Source organism: Lontra canadensis, unplaced genomic scaffold, assembly GCF_010015895.1.
Source record: "Lontra canadensis isolate GAN:19392208 unplaced genomic scaffold, GSC_riverotter_1.0 scaffold137, whole genome shotgun sequence".
NCBI classification, from domain to species: Eukaryota; Metazoa; Chordata; class Mammalia; order Carnivora; family Mustelidae; genus Lontra; species Lontra canadensis.
In genome coordinates this window covers 2,006,788-2,020,210 of record NW_022631131.1, presented here as the reverse complement: position 1 = coordinate 2,020,210, position 13,423 = coordinate 2,006,788, and the positions used below count along the sequence as shown (strand labels likewise).

Below are 13,423 nucleotides of genomic sequence, written 5' to 3'. Positions count from 1 at the left end.
GGCTAGGCTGCAAGTTTGTTCAGGGGTAGGGGCCTGAATTTGACCTGAGTAGGCAGACAAGTCTTCTTGGGGAGCTGAGGGTGTGGAGTCTGGAGGGCAGAGACGCTGCACTCTTAGTGACAAGGATGGGGAGGAGCAAGGACCAGAACAGGTGACCCCAGCACCAGCCACATAGTTCACTCACTGATATGCAGACAGTGGGTGGCACGAGAGCCAATGCTAGGGGCCACATACACCATCGGGTTTGTGTTCTAGAAGCTTCCTCTCAGCAGCGGCATGGGGATGAGGGAGCAAGTATTGGAGAAGAAGGCAGCATGAACCTAGAGAGAGGGTACCACTCTGAAGATTGAGTTGAGAGCTAGGAGTGAAGTTTTCAGCTCCTGGCCCAGTGGGCTGCTCCCACTCCATGTGCCTGGGGGTGGGGAAAGGAGCCTCTTCCTCTGCTGAGCACCTTCAGGTTCCTCTTGGTTTCCTACCTGCCTTTACCTAAGGCTCCTCCCCAGCCTGGAGTCTCACTTCCCAGCTCGCCCTTTCTGCTCCCACCCAATGGGAGCCGGGGGTTGGGTGTTGCTGTCCTCTTCCACACTCTTGAGAATCCTGGGCCTTGGTCTCTGGCTTTGCATTGGAAAGGAAATAGGGGGATTACTTGGGAGCAGGTCTGAAGGTCCCTGTGTCCACAGTCAGGGTTGCTGGGGGAACCTCTGACCAGGCTCTAGCCCACTCCCCATGTCCCTTAATCCCCAGGGCTAGAGCCCACTTGGCTGATTGTTCCCCTGCTGCATAGACAGAGCATCTGAGTGCAGATGGCTTTCCTGGGATCTGAAGGCAGAGGGGTGGGATGCCCTCGAACTCAAGCTCTCCCCAATGTCATGGCGGAGGGTGAAAGCCTGACTCACAGGGGGCATGGCATATGCCAGGTGACACAGCTTCTCCTCCCAGGCTCCTGAGCCCCAGCCTGGTCTGTGCCCCACCCCATTCCCGCTCAGCTGTGGAGGGGTGCCCGCAAGGCCAGGGGACACACTGCGTCTGGACTGGCTTTTCATCTCCCTTCTGCTGCTAGCGCCGCAGATGCCGCCCTCACCTGAGCCCAATAGAAATCACGCCACCTGTGTCTGCTGCTCTGTACCTCAATGCAGCTCCCCCATGCGGGCTTTCTTTGTGCCCGCTTCACAAATGAGGAAACAGGCTCAGAGGGGCGAACCGACCTTTCCAAGGCCATGTAATAAGTGAAATAGGTGTGTTTGAAAAACAGGCTCTCCTGACTCCAAATCTGGGGCTCTTTCTGGTGCACGGGGCTTTGGTCTCTCACCTGTCAACGGAGTTTGGACTGTTAATCTAGACATTTCCTCCCTGGTCTATATTTTGTGATATCTCGGGGGAAGAGGCACATTCGGAAGCAGAGCTTGACATGGAGGGAGTGGGGGGCAGGAAGGAGCAGGAGGGGCTTTCAGGCTGGGTCCCTCACTCTCTCATTCAGCTCCTGACATTATTTCTGAATGAGGTATTTATCCTTATCTCAGAGATACCCCGACAGGCTCAAAAGGAACTGCTCATCCTATAACTCAACACTTGGTCCTATTACCAGACCATACCATCTGCAGCATATTATGAATTAATTAAAAATAAACCTGTAATTATCGTGTTAATAGAGCAATTATATTACATTGTAATTTTTGTGTTAAAGCATTAAATTGTTAAATGTTAAGATGTAATATATGCCATGCTTTTTGTAAGCCCACTGTGGCAGTGTCTTCATTGTTTGCACATGCCGGGAACCTCTCACAATGGAGGAGGCTCCCCCGTGGTGGCAGGATGAGTCCCCGAGCCTGGTCAGAACGCCTGCTGGGGAAGGACGCGGGCTCTGGACTTCCTGCCCTGTGTTCTTTTCAATTATTTTTTCCTTCCAGAGAGCTGCCCTTCACCCCAGCCTGGAAGTCCAGGCTGTCAAAGGACCTGCCAAATCAAAGCAAAAGGAAATTGGAAAAGGGGACAGAAGCCCTGACTCCTGCGTTTCTCTAGTGGGCCTCGGGCGGGGGTGGAGGTCAGCCTGGTGGGGACCCGTGGTCCATCAGTGGAAGACGTGGGCTCCAGAGGCAGGGGTGCCAGCGTGTGAGTGCGAGGAGGGGGTGCCCAGACAGGAATGGGCTGCTGATGGGGGTGGGCACCATGCATTCGGCTAGTCCACGCCCACTGTACTCACTGGTGCTTTCTGGAGGAAGTGGCATCCTGTCCCTAGCTGATCCAGACTCTAAACTGGAGATGGTAGAGCCCCTCCTTCATCCTCCTCTCAGCAGCCATGTGGCACCAATCTCGTCTCCCTCTGGAGGGTGCTCTACCCCAGGAAGAACTGAGGTAGTGGGGCGCCTTGGTGGCTCAGTGGGTTAAAGCCTCTGCCTTCAGCTCAGGTCATGATCCCAGGGTCCTAGGATCGAGCCCCGCATAGGGCTCTTTGCTCAGCAGGGAGCCTGCTTCCTCTTCTCGCTCTCTGCCTGACTCTGCCTACTTGTAATCTCTGTCTGTCAAATAAATAAATAAAAAAATCTTTAAGAAAAAAAAAAAAGAACTGAGGTAGTACTGCTCCCACCTTCTCCCAGCTTTTATCCTCAGAGAAACACATAACCTCATGGACAAAGAAGTCTCACTTGAAGGCTGGAAGCCTAGACTGGCAGAGCTGGACCTTCCACCTCCTTGCCACAGTCCCCATGCCCCCATTTTACAGAAGAGTTAACTGAGGCTCAGAGTAGATCAGTGACTCTCAATCTGGTATCTCCCCAATGCTCCATTTTCTCAGGTATCTGGGGAACTGGAAGGGTGAGTTTGGGGTGGGGGGATGGAGGTCAGGAGGCTGAGGGCCTTTACATTTACTTGGAGTTCTGGCTCTCTGTAGTGAAACTTGTGGAGAGCTGGATGTGTACCATACCGTCACCATAATACCTATTTCCTGTGTTTCGCTGTGCCACAGGCCAGTCTCGGGGACACCGAAATAGTGCAGTGAGGCTAGAGGTGACCCTGGGGAGCATCTTCACCCCACTCCCCTTCACCCTACTTCTCTGCTCCATTTTATTTTCAGTGGAGGAACCTGGGACCAGAGAGGTGCGGTGACTTGCCCAAGATCACACAGGAGGCCCCCGGGGACTCTGGTCTGCACTCAGTGCAACTTTTGTCTGTCTCCACTCTGCCCTGTGCCACACACACTTCCTGCCCAGAGACTTCCCCGGTGCCTACCTCTCTGTCCCATACACCTGCTTGGCCTCCCATCTGCCTACATCAGTTCCTCTCTAGAATTTTCAGCAACAAAAGAATGGCTCCCTGGATGCCACCCAAGCCCCAGGGATGTAGGTAGAATACACCATCCAGCACTCAGTTTATGGTATGCCCCGGCAGCCATATTCTCAATTAGCTTTTTGTACTGTGCTGTGGGCCAAGTGCTGTCATTGTCCCCATTTAACCCCAGAGAACTTAGGGGCAGTGTTAGACTTGCCCTCAGAGTATTTTTGGAACCGGAGAAGGTGTAGGGCACTGGTTCTGGAGCTGAAATGCTTGGGTGTGAGTCCAGGCTCTGCCTCATCCTGGCCATGTGTGACCTTGGGCCAGTCACTTGCCTGTAAAGGGGATCTCATAATTGTTACCGTGTGGTTATGTGAGTTGATTAATTTCTAGCAGAGAGGAGGGCCTGCCAAAGAGAAAACCTCCATAATATTAACCCTGATCATTATAATTGTTTGGGAGGCTTTTCTGCCTGTCTTACTGCCTGGGTGGCATTTTCTATTCATGGTAGGGACCATTTGCATTCGTTCTCCCCTCTGAGTCCCATTTTGCACAAATGCGAGAAGGGCATTGGGAGGTGACCAAGCTTTTCTGTACTTCATGTTGGACCAGGTTCTAGCACTTACCATGTGAGCTGGGGAATGTCACTTTCTCTGAGTCTCAGTTTCTTTCGTCTGTGAGATGGGGAGAGTGCTGTTACAAAGACCCAATGAGAACGGCTGTACAATAGCAAGCAGTCATATTTACGGTGGGATTTCTGACTGGCAGGAGGAATTTATCTGAAAGGAAAGGAGGGGTCCCAACAGGAGGGCTTCCTGGAGGCAACAGATCCCAGCTCCCAGGCCTCACACTGGCTCAGACACCATCAGTCACCGAGGCCAGGCCCACGTTGCGGAAGTGCCAGGCGCCCAGTGTTCCCCGGTTAGGCTGAGGTCACAGCCCTGGAGCGGCCCCATCCCTGCCCCAAACTGGCAGGGCTAGTGGGAAGTCACCTAGAGAAAAAACCTAAAATCACAGCAGTGCTAACTGGGTTTTAAGTAACATTTGCTTCTAAGTACTTGCTTCTCAGAAGGAGGAGGGATTCCGACGGTGCAATGCAAGCCGCTCATCATGTTTAAACCTTTCCCTCTCTCCCCTCACGCCTCCCTCCACCCCTGTGGGAAACCCAGCTCAGCCCAGGGCTGTGTTCAGGCTTAGGGCTGAGTGTGGAAGAAGGGGGAGGAGGAGGCTCAGGAAGCCCAACGCTCCAGTGGGAGCCCCTGAAGCTGCTTTGCCTCTCTCCCTCTCTCCCCTGCTTCTTGGACTCATTCATTCATTTGTTCATTCATTCATTCACTGGATCGTTCATCGTTCATGCATTCCTTTAGTTGTCCACTCACCCTCCCATCAGGCCGTCAGCATTCGCTGAGCACAAACTGATGTCAGAGCACGTTCCAGCTGCCGCGTCATGGAATCGGCAAACCCGCCTGCAGTTCATGCCCTGCTATCTGGTCAAGGTCCCGGCGACCTGCATCTCAGCCTCTGCAGGAAGGCAGACCAGGTTCAAGCCCAAGTCTGAGCTCTTTCCAGCACGCTGTGCTCTTCCCTGATGAGTCTGTCTCTTCAGGGTGGTTGGATTCAGCTCACCATCCCCAGGGCCATGCCCTTCTCGGGCCTCCTTCAGGCTCACTGCCTTTCCTGTTAGCTCCCTCCTAGCTGGCCTCTCCCTCCTCTAGTCTGCTGTAGGTGTGGCTGCCACCTTACTCTTGCAGTCCCATGTGTTGCCCTCTTGCTCAGAAGTTCCCAGCGGCTCCCCACGGTTGGCTGAGTGATGCCCAGGTTTTTAGTCCTGGCGTCCAAAGCCCTCAGCTTGTTGCTTCTAACTTACTTCTCTGGTCTTAACCTCTGTCTTTCCCATTCACGCACACTACCTTTCAGAAAAGTGGGTCCATTTTCTCCTTCCCAACCACCCCACTGGACGTCCCACCACCGGGTGTTTGCTGACACTTTTCCATCTGCTTGTGGTGCTCACTATGGAATGGCCACACCACATCCACCAGTATACGTCTCACCTATATTAAAGGCCCTATTAAGGGCCACTTGCTCCATGACTCTTTCCCAGGTCCTCTCCCTCCCCTGCTAGAATCATCTCTCTCTCCTCTGGGTCCTGGAGCACTTCACCTGAGCCTCGGTTAGGACCCACAGACTTGGCGGCATGGGAGTTATGGACATGTCTTGGAGTTCCTGGAGGTTCGCGGCATGGCTTGGTCCCCTAGTCTAGCGAGGGACTTCTGTAAATTAAAATCACCTTTACAGAGCCGTCAAGTGGCTTTGTTTCCATTCCTATTAATACACGACTTTGAAAGTTTGCGAGAATCTCTAGGAGTCAAGGCAGTTGGGAGAGAGGGAATGGAAAATCAGGATAGGAAATCACGGAGACCAAGAAGTAGATCACTTACCAGTTGTTTAAGAGGCTATTTTGCAGGTAACTGTCTCATGCCATCTTCACGATAACCTATCCAAGTGTTGTCGAAAACCGACCTTCGTGCTTCAGAGCCCAAGTATAACATGAAGACAGAGTTTGGGATAAAGAAGAACCAGCACTTTCTTGCTTCAGGGGCACAAGAGGCCACACAGGCTGTGGCCTTCAAAAACTGCAAGCCCTTCAGGTGGAGGGGGCGGGGGTGGTTTATAGGGAAATAGAGGATGCAGTGGGTTTGATCGGAACTGTGTAGGCGCTACGAGCCTCCTTCATCCCGTCTTTAGGGTGGTACCGGTTCCTGAAACAAAAGGCTAAGAGGAGTGGAGGGGAGCTTTGTGGAAGAGAGGAGAAAGAGTACTGCAAAACTGAACTTTGCTGAAGCATTAGTGCGGCCATTTTGATTTTTGTTCAACTTTGTGCTCTTAAGCGGTTTCAAGAGTAGGAAATACAATCTGCATTTTAGAGGTGAAGGAAGAGAAGCTCAGAGAGGGAAAATGACTCCCAGAGGCCACCTGGCTAGAAAGTGGCAATGCTGGGATCTGAATCCTGGTTTGTCCCCGCGGTACCCCATGCTTTTCACTTAGTCCCGGGAAGTGGCAGGGGGTGGTTGCCTTAGAAAGGTCTTCCACTCCTTCTCAGAACAGCTGGCGCATGCTTAGGAAGAGGTTGGGGCTGACAGCTGGGAAAAGTCAAGAGTGGAGTGAATAAATGGCCAATAGAGAAAATAATTCAGTAGGCAGGATTGAAAGGGAAGGATCCTCGCAGGGGTGGGGTGTGTGTGTGTTGGGGAGGGAGGGATCCTGCGCCTGGGTCCCCTCCTCCCTCTCCTACTTCGCCCTTTCTCATCTTCAACCCAACTCCAAGTGGCAGATTTATTAGTTTTAATTAACATCGCAAATGCTGGGAAAATGTCCAAATTTCCAGCTCCCAGCATCACTGGGTTTCCTCGGGAGGGGGAATGAGGGGGCGGTGCCAGGAATAGCAACGGGGGTGGGGTGGAGGAGGGCCTGCAGGAGGGGTGGTCATCCCTGCCTGGACCTGGCCTGGGACTCCTCCACCCCTCTTCCTCTGGCTCCAATCTGACCCAGCCTTGCTGGACCTAGGAGGACTGTGGCTTTAGGGGAGGGGGAAGGCCCAGCCCAGTGTGGGATTATGGGGGTTGGGAATACTTGGCTCCGGTCTCAGCTCCCCTGCTTTGTGACCTTGGCCAAGCCCCTTGACTTCTCTAGGATGATTGTGAAATTCATCTTTGAAATGAACAGGATGATTTGAAGCCCTGTAAGAGTCTGGCAGCTCCAACGTGTGATTCAAAGTTTCTTCCAGATCTTCTAACAGCGTTCCCGACTCCTCCCCTCCAGGTAAACTCCTCGGATTTCTCTGTTGGACTCTGCCCATCTCTTGGGATGGTCTTCCAGTCTGGCATCTCCACTCCCAACCTGGATCCACTGCCTCCTCTCAGACTCCTGAGCACCCACCACCCACCTCTTTGATGTCTGTCCATACTAGGCTTGGCCTTGGCTTCATCAGCCCTTACCAGGCGGGGTTCTTAGGCAAGTCTGCCCTTCTGTTTCCTCCTTGCATAGTAGGGATGACAGTGCTTGCGTCCATGTGGTGTGTGTTGAGGGGGTGGGGTGCGGGTAGAGGTGGTGGAAATTCAGTGAGGTAATGCCAATACAGTGTCGAGTGCCTTTATCAACCTGGGACCCACCCGTGGCCACACAAGGCTGGGAGCCACCCATGGGCCCTTTCCCTTTGGGAGCCACTCAGAGCGACACACAGAGGGAGGGGCTGGTGTAATGAGCGGACCAGCAACCGTTGCTGTAGGAAATTCTAGTCCCCGGCAGAGAACGATTTGTAGGGAGCTCTTTAGATTCCAATTCGACCCTTCGCCTGCAGTGCAAGCCCCTCGTCCTTAGCTTGGCACTCTCTCATGCTGTGCTGAGATCATGCAAAATTATTCAACTAAAATCATCCAGCAGGAAAAGCAACCGAGCAATCACGGTGTACTGCTGAGAAGCCATGGCCTTAACCCAGGCTGGGCAGCGGGAGCTCAGCAGGGCTGAGAGGCCAGCTTGTTTCAGTGTTTTCCAGAGATGGGAATGCAGGCCCCGCTGGGCTCCTCTCCTCCAGCAGGTGCTTAGCAGTGAGCCCCAGGACCGAGTGGCCAGACAGTCTGGATTCACCTCAGCACCAGGCCTTGCAGGTGGCTTCAACCAAGGCCCCCAGGCATTTCTGAGCCTCCACTCTGCCAGATGGAGTTGCTGGTATAAGTTAAGGAGTTTGTAGTTCATGCCATTGTTCCTGGGCCCAAAGAAGCATGCCCCCTCTCGGGGTCTTGAGGGCAATGGGGAGAAGAGAGGAAGAAATGAGGGTTAGGGGTAAGGGAGCAGGAAGGGGGAGAAGGAGGATAGGTATAGGAGCATATCCAGGAATATTGTCCACGGGAGCACAGTTAGGTATCTCTGGGTGCTTATAGGGTCCTTACTCCAAATTTGTTTGTATCTCTCCATCCCCATCTGGAATGCAGGGCAGACCCAGAGGATCCTTTGCCCTAAATGTGCTCACCTCTCCGCCCCTCTCTTCTCTCAACTGATCACCCACCCAGCCATTCATCCGTCTACCTACCCACCCATATATCCTCCCACATATCCACTCATCTACTCACCCTCCTATCCATCCACCTATCTACCCACCCACCTACCCACCCCTGCTCCTATCCACCCACCTATCCATCCATGCACCCACCCACCTGTCCATCCATCCAGCCATCCACCTATCCACTCACCCACCCATCCATCTATCCAAACGTCCACCCTACCGTCCATCCACCCGGCCATCCACCTGTCTATCCATCCATCCAACTATCCACCTATCCACCCACCCAACCATGCATCCACCCACCCATCCACCATTGATAATGTTCACATTCTATAACAAGCTTTTTGCAAAGGAAAAAGAAGTGAGAAACAAAATGCTAAAATCTTCAAAACCAAGCTTCTCCCCCATCAAACCTGCTCTTTCCTATCTTGGATTTTGGCTCTGCCGTCCCCTGAGTTGCCCCAGCTGGAAACCTCAGCCTGTTCTCTGCAGCTTTGCCTCCTCCCTCACCCCCCCGCCACCCCCCGCAGCTCTCATTCTTCCTTTTAATCCATTTCACCTTCCATCATCCTGACTTCCTTTGGCAATTTCTCCTCCCCTCCATTCATAAACACCACCACCTCCTGGCCAGGGCAGAAGGGATCTGGAAGCTGGGAAGAGACTGACTTCCTTTCTTGATTCCAGGCCAGGACTGGGCATGGGGGGACAAAATAAAGAGCTGTGGGATCAGACAGGCCTGTTTCTAAGCCTGCTGCTGCCACATGCCAACAGTGTGACTTTGAAGAAGTTTCTTCAACCCTGAGCCTCAGCGTCTTCCTTTGGAGGATGGGAGTGTTAATATTGCTTCCAGATGTGTGAGGAGGCAGATCCAACCAGACATTGAGTGCCCAGTGCCCCTGCAGGGCTAGGCACACAGTAAGGACTGCACCTTCCCACCCCCTCCTTTCTCTCTGTCCTCTCCACAGGCGTGTGCTTCCCAGCCATCACGCTGCAGAAGGGTTGCTGGGTTAGGCATCCCAGGACTGGCACAGGCAGGGACCAGAATTCACATCAGAGCTTGTGACAGAAGGAAAGAAGAAACCCTGCTTGGCTTCTGGGTTCTTACCTTTTTTTTAAAAAAGAGAAATGCTCAGAAAAGTCTTCCTGGCAGGGATGGGGTATAAGCTCAGAGAACCCCAGGGCTCCCCACAGGTCTTTGGGCAGGAAACCCCAAAACTGCATCTCCAAGGCAGACACAAAGAGGCTCCCCCAATCACAAGTGCCCAGGGCTTGGTGGAAGAAGGAGACCATCACTTCTCTGGAATGAGGGAGAGGGAAACAGCACCCTGCAAACGTGTCGAGGGGCCTCTGATCCCTACTCCTCACCTCTGCACACACAGAGTCCCCCAGCAGAATTGTTTTCCTGCTGGTTTAAGATTCTAGACTGTTATGGCTTGATGGGTCTAATCTTCCACTTTACAGATGCAGAAACTGAGATCTGAGAGGGGAGTGGAACTGGAGCCATGCCTCTTGCCTTCTAGTTTGACGTTCTTCATTCCTTCGAATTTCCAGGTCAGTGCGCTCAGTACAGGATAGAAAAATGTCCTCCCATAAAAGCCAGGATGTGGTTTCCCTGAGCAGGGAGGGAGGAGCTGGCATGGGGATGGGTGGCTTCTGGCAACATCTTATCTCCTGGGGCCTGAGAGGTGGTTTCCTGGGTGTTCACTTTATATAACTCATTAAGCTCTACAGTTATGGATTATTCACTTTTTGGTATTTGTGTTATATTTCACAATAAAAAAGGGTTTAAAAACCTCAATAAATCTCACTGAAATCAATTACACATGCAAAAAGAAAGCTAAAGAGGCCTCAGGTATGAAGAAGACCCCGTACAAATTCCACTCCTGGCACGTGGTCTGTGCCCAGTTACCCTCCCCAGGAAACAGGCGCGGCTGCCTTCACCCCTCACCCTTGCCATCCAGAGAAGGGAGCAGGACATTTGCTAAGGGGCCCTGCTGTGCTTTAGGACGGTGATGGTTATTGTGGCTCCTGGATTAGGGGTCAGGTGACGGTGCCATGAGGACATGTTTGTAAATGACATCCCTGGCCTCACCCTCAAGGTGATGCCTACTCTAAGAACCTTTTGCACTTCTGATCTTTCAGAGCAGCTGTTGCTCGAAGTCTGGTAGCTAGGGTCCCCTCTGGGTTCTACTTTCCTTTTCTGCAAAATGGGAAGATTGAGGGGAGGTGAAAATATCTTCTGGGAATGTTCCCAGGAATACCTAGACTCAGTTCACCAAGAGGAAGTATGTCATCCAAAGGCCCAGAGATGTCATTTGAATTTCCCGAGGTCACACAGTGTTCAGTGCAACCCAGAACTGAGGACCCTATTCCTAGAAGTTCTCAGGGAAGTGTACCTCCCCACTTCCCTCCTATCCTATGCCCTCGGCCTGGACCCTGGGGGGCACAGGGCAGGGCTCTGCCCGAGAAGCAGCGTTGCTTTTCTTCTGTCCCTGGCGATGCAGGGCTGACCCTGAGCACTTGTGACTTTTAGATTTCCTGAGATTTAAGGCCAGGCTGGCTGGCGGCCTCCACCTCCCCAGGCTGTGGGTGGGAGGAGGGGGTATGATTCATGTCTCCTCTCCTGGTGCTTAATAAGAACATGGCTATAAATGTAACCGGGCCGTTTATGAGCTCTGCCGGCCTGCCTCTGAAAGTCAGCCTCGCAGCTGGCTCCCAGCCTGGCTCAGCCAGTGCTGCTTCTCCCTGTGGAAGTAAAAGGGGTTCCCTCTCTGGCCCCTCTGCCCCCACACCAGGAACCAGGAAGTCTCACGGAGGCGAGGTGGGAGAGGGGCAGATTTGCTTGGATATTATTAATTCTGTTATTATTAATTAGTTCAGCATTTGCTAAGCCCCTGCCAGGTCTGTCGGCACAGTGCTAGGGCCTGGAGACACACTGATAGGTCATTTCCAGTTCTGGTCCACAGGGGGTTACTGTATCTGGCGCAGACCCATGACAGGGCCTGTAATGACTACTCCTGTGATAAAGGCTCTGATAGCCATCAGCAGGAGGCCATGACCTGCTGCAGGGTGGGGTGGCAGGAAAGAGTCCCTGAGGGAGCTGACCAAAGAGACCAAGGTGCAGGGAGGGGCTGTCCAGTTTAGGTGTGCAGGGGTGGGGGGTTGTCCCAGGCAGAGCTGGCAGATTTAGAGAAGAATGGTTTACAGGGGCTAGGAAAGGAGGGGGTTAGGGAAGGTGTGATTGGGAGGCCACTGGGGCAGGGCCACACCCAGGGGGCCTGGCCTTTATCCCGAGGACCAAGAGGGGGCCTCTAAAGAGTTTTAGAAAAGGGTGGAGGCTGGGGGCAGGGATTGGGAGGTGTTCCCAGGACTGCCTTAGAGAGATGAGTCTGGCCGGTGCGCAGTGGGCTCTCGCTCACCATCAGATGACACCGCCTTGCTCAGAAGCTTCTAAGGCATGGCCCACATTGGCAATAGTCCCCACATCGTCACGTGGCTTGCGAGGCCTCAGGCGACGTGGCACTGCTTGCTTGGCCTCTTCCATCACACGGTCCTGCGGCCGTTTGGACCAAGGAGTGGGGTCCCCACTACAGAACCCTGTCCTTGTCTTGCCGGTCCTCTGCATGCCTCAGTTAGGTCTCTGCTCAGATATCATCTTGTCAAGCAGGCCTCCCTGACTGTCCTTGGGGAACCCTTAACTCTGCTTTCTTTTTCTCCAAAGCACTTATCTCTTCCACATGAGATCTTATTATAGATGATGCATTTATTGAACCGTACCTAGTTTCCCTAGCTCGTAGGTAGGCCCCACAGAGGCAGAATTGCTCTCTGTCCTGTTTTGGATCCCAGCACCTGGAACACGTCCTGCCTGTGGTTCATCTCAGATATTTGTGCGTTGAATGCACGGATGGGTGGATGGTAGTCAGGCCAAGGTCAAGGTCAGAAGACATCTCAGGAGAACTTGAAGGTTGTCAGAACCTCTCTGAGGGCTCCCTTGGGGCTCAGGAGGCTGTCCTCCCCCCCAACCCCCACCATGATGGGCTCTGGCAGAGCTGAATCCTGCAACAACAATCCTCCTCCTTCCACACGCACATGCTACACACACAGCCCTCCTCCTTACACAAACACACACACTCCTCCCTTTTACACACACAGAGTCCTCCCTTTCCACAGAGTCCTTCCTCTTCCATACACTCTTCCATACACTCTTCCTCTTCCATACACACACTATAAAAACTATTTTATTGTCTTTACTCTGTTTGATCTTCATAACTCTCTTCTATTTTGATGGATACGAGAGAGGATAATGCTCTTCTTAAGGGCTATCTTGAGGACGAAATGAATTAATATATGGAAAATGCTTAGATCCATGCCTGGAAAATGGTGAGCCCTCTAATATCAGAGTTTTGTTATTTTGAAGGCACTGAGAGGTGAAGTGACTCATTCAAGGTCACATAGCTGAGAGGTGTGGGAATGGAAGGGGCTCATACCAGGTTTCCTGACTCTTCAACCAGTGCCCTTTCTACTTCACCTTGTTGTTGTTCCCACAGAATTCTCACCCATCTCCCTCTCCCACTCTGGCCAGTGGGTGTGGCTAAGCCAGTCCTAAACCCTGTAGACACTAAAGCAGGATCAGCTGATCCACAGACAACCCCATACACTTACTAGGAGTTGTCAGCTTGCTAAATCCCAAGCCTGAGGTATCACAAGGTATCATCAGTCCACAGGAATCTTCTAGCTATGAGTTCTTGAGGTCCACCCTAAAGGTGGGTGTCTGTAATGTCTAGTCACTGGATGACAGCATGAAGAAGGGAGATGGGGAAAAACAGTCAGACATCCTGTTTGCTGCTGTGGAGACCAGGACTGATGGGCCTGGGAACCTGCCCAGCCAGCAAGCACACTTGTGAACCAGACCACTCCACTGTCCCCCAACTGGTCTCCCTTCATCCCTCCTTGCTCCCCAAGACTGCCATGCTTCCTTTCCCCCTCACTGTCATCATTCCCTTTTCTTTTGACCTTTCTCTAATGAACTCAGGGATTCTCCATCTGGGGGAATGACTCACACCATATTCCCAGCCTCTGAGAGCCTTTGGGCTCTCT

General features: G+C 52.7%; 1 long non-coding RNA gene across 1 annotated transcript in view; it reads left to right on the top strand.

The window, feature by feature from the left end:
• Positions 1–7,195, top strand: part of LOC116858456 — an 86,709-nt gene extending 79,514 nt beyond the window's left edge. Inside the window, exon 4 of the long non-coding RNA XR_004380918.1 lies at positions 7,087–7,195. This is a non-coding gene — a long non-coding RNA (uncharacterized LOC116858456). The remainder of the gene's footprint in view (positions 1–7,086) is intronic.
• Positions 7,196–13,423: the final 6,228 nt, after the last annotated feature.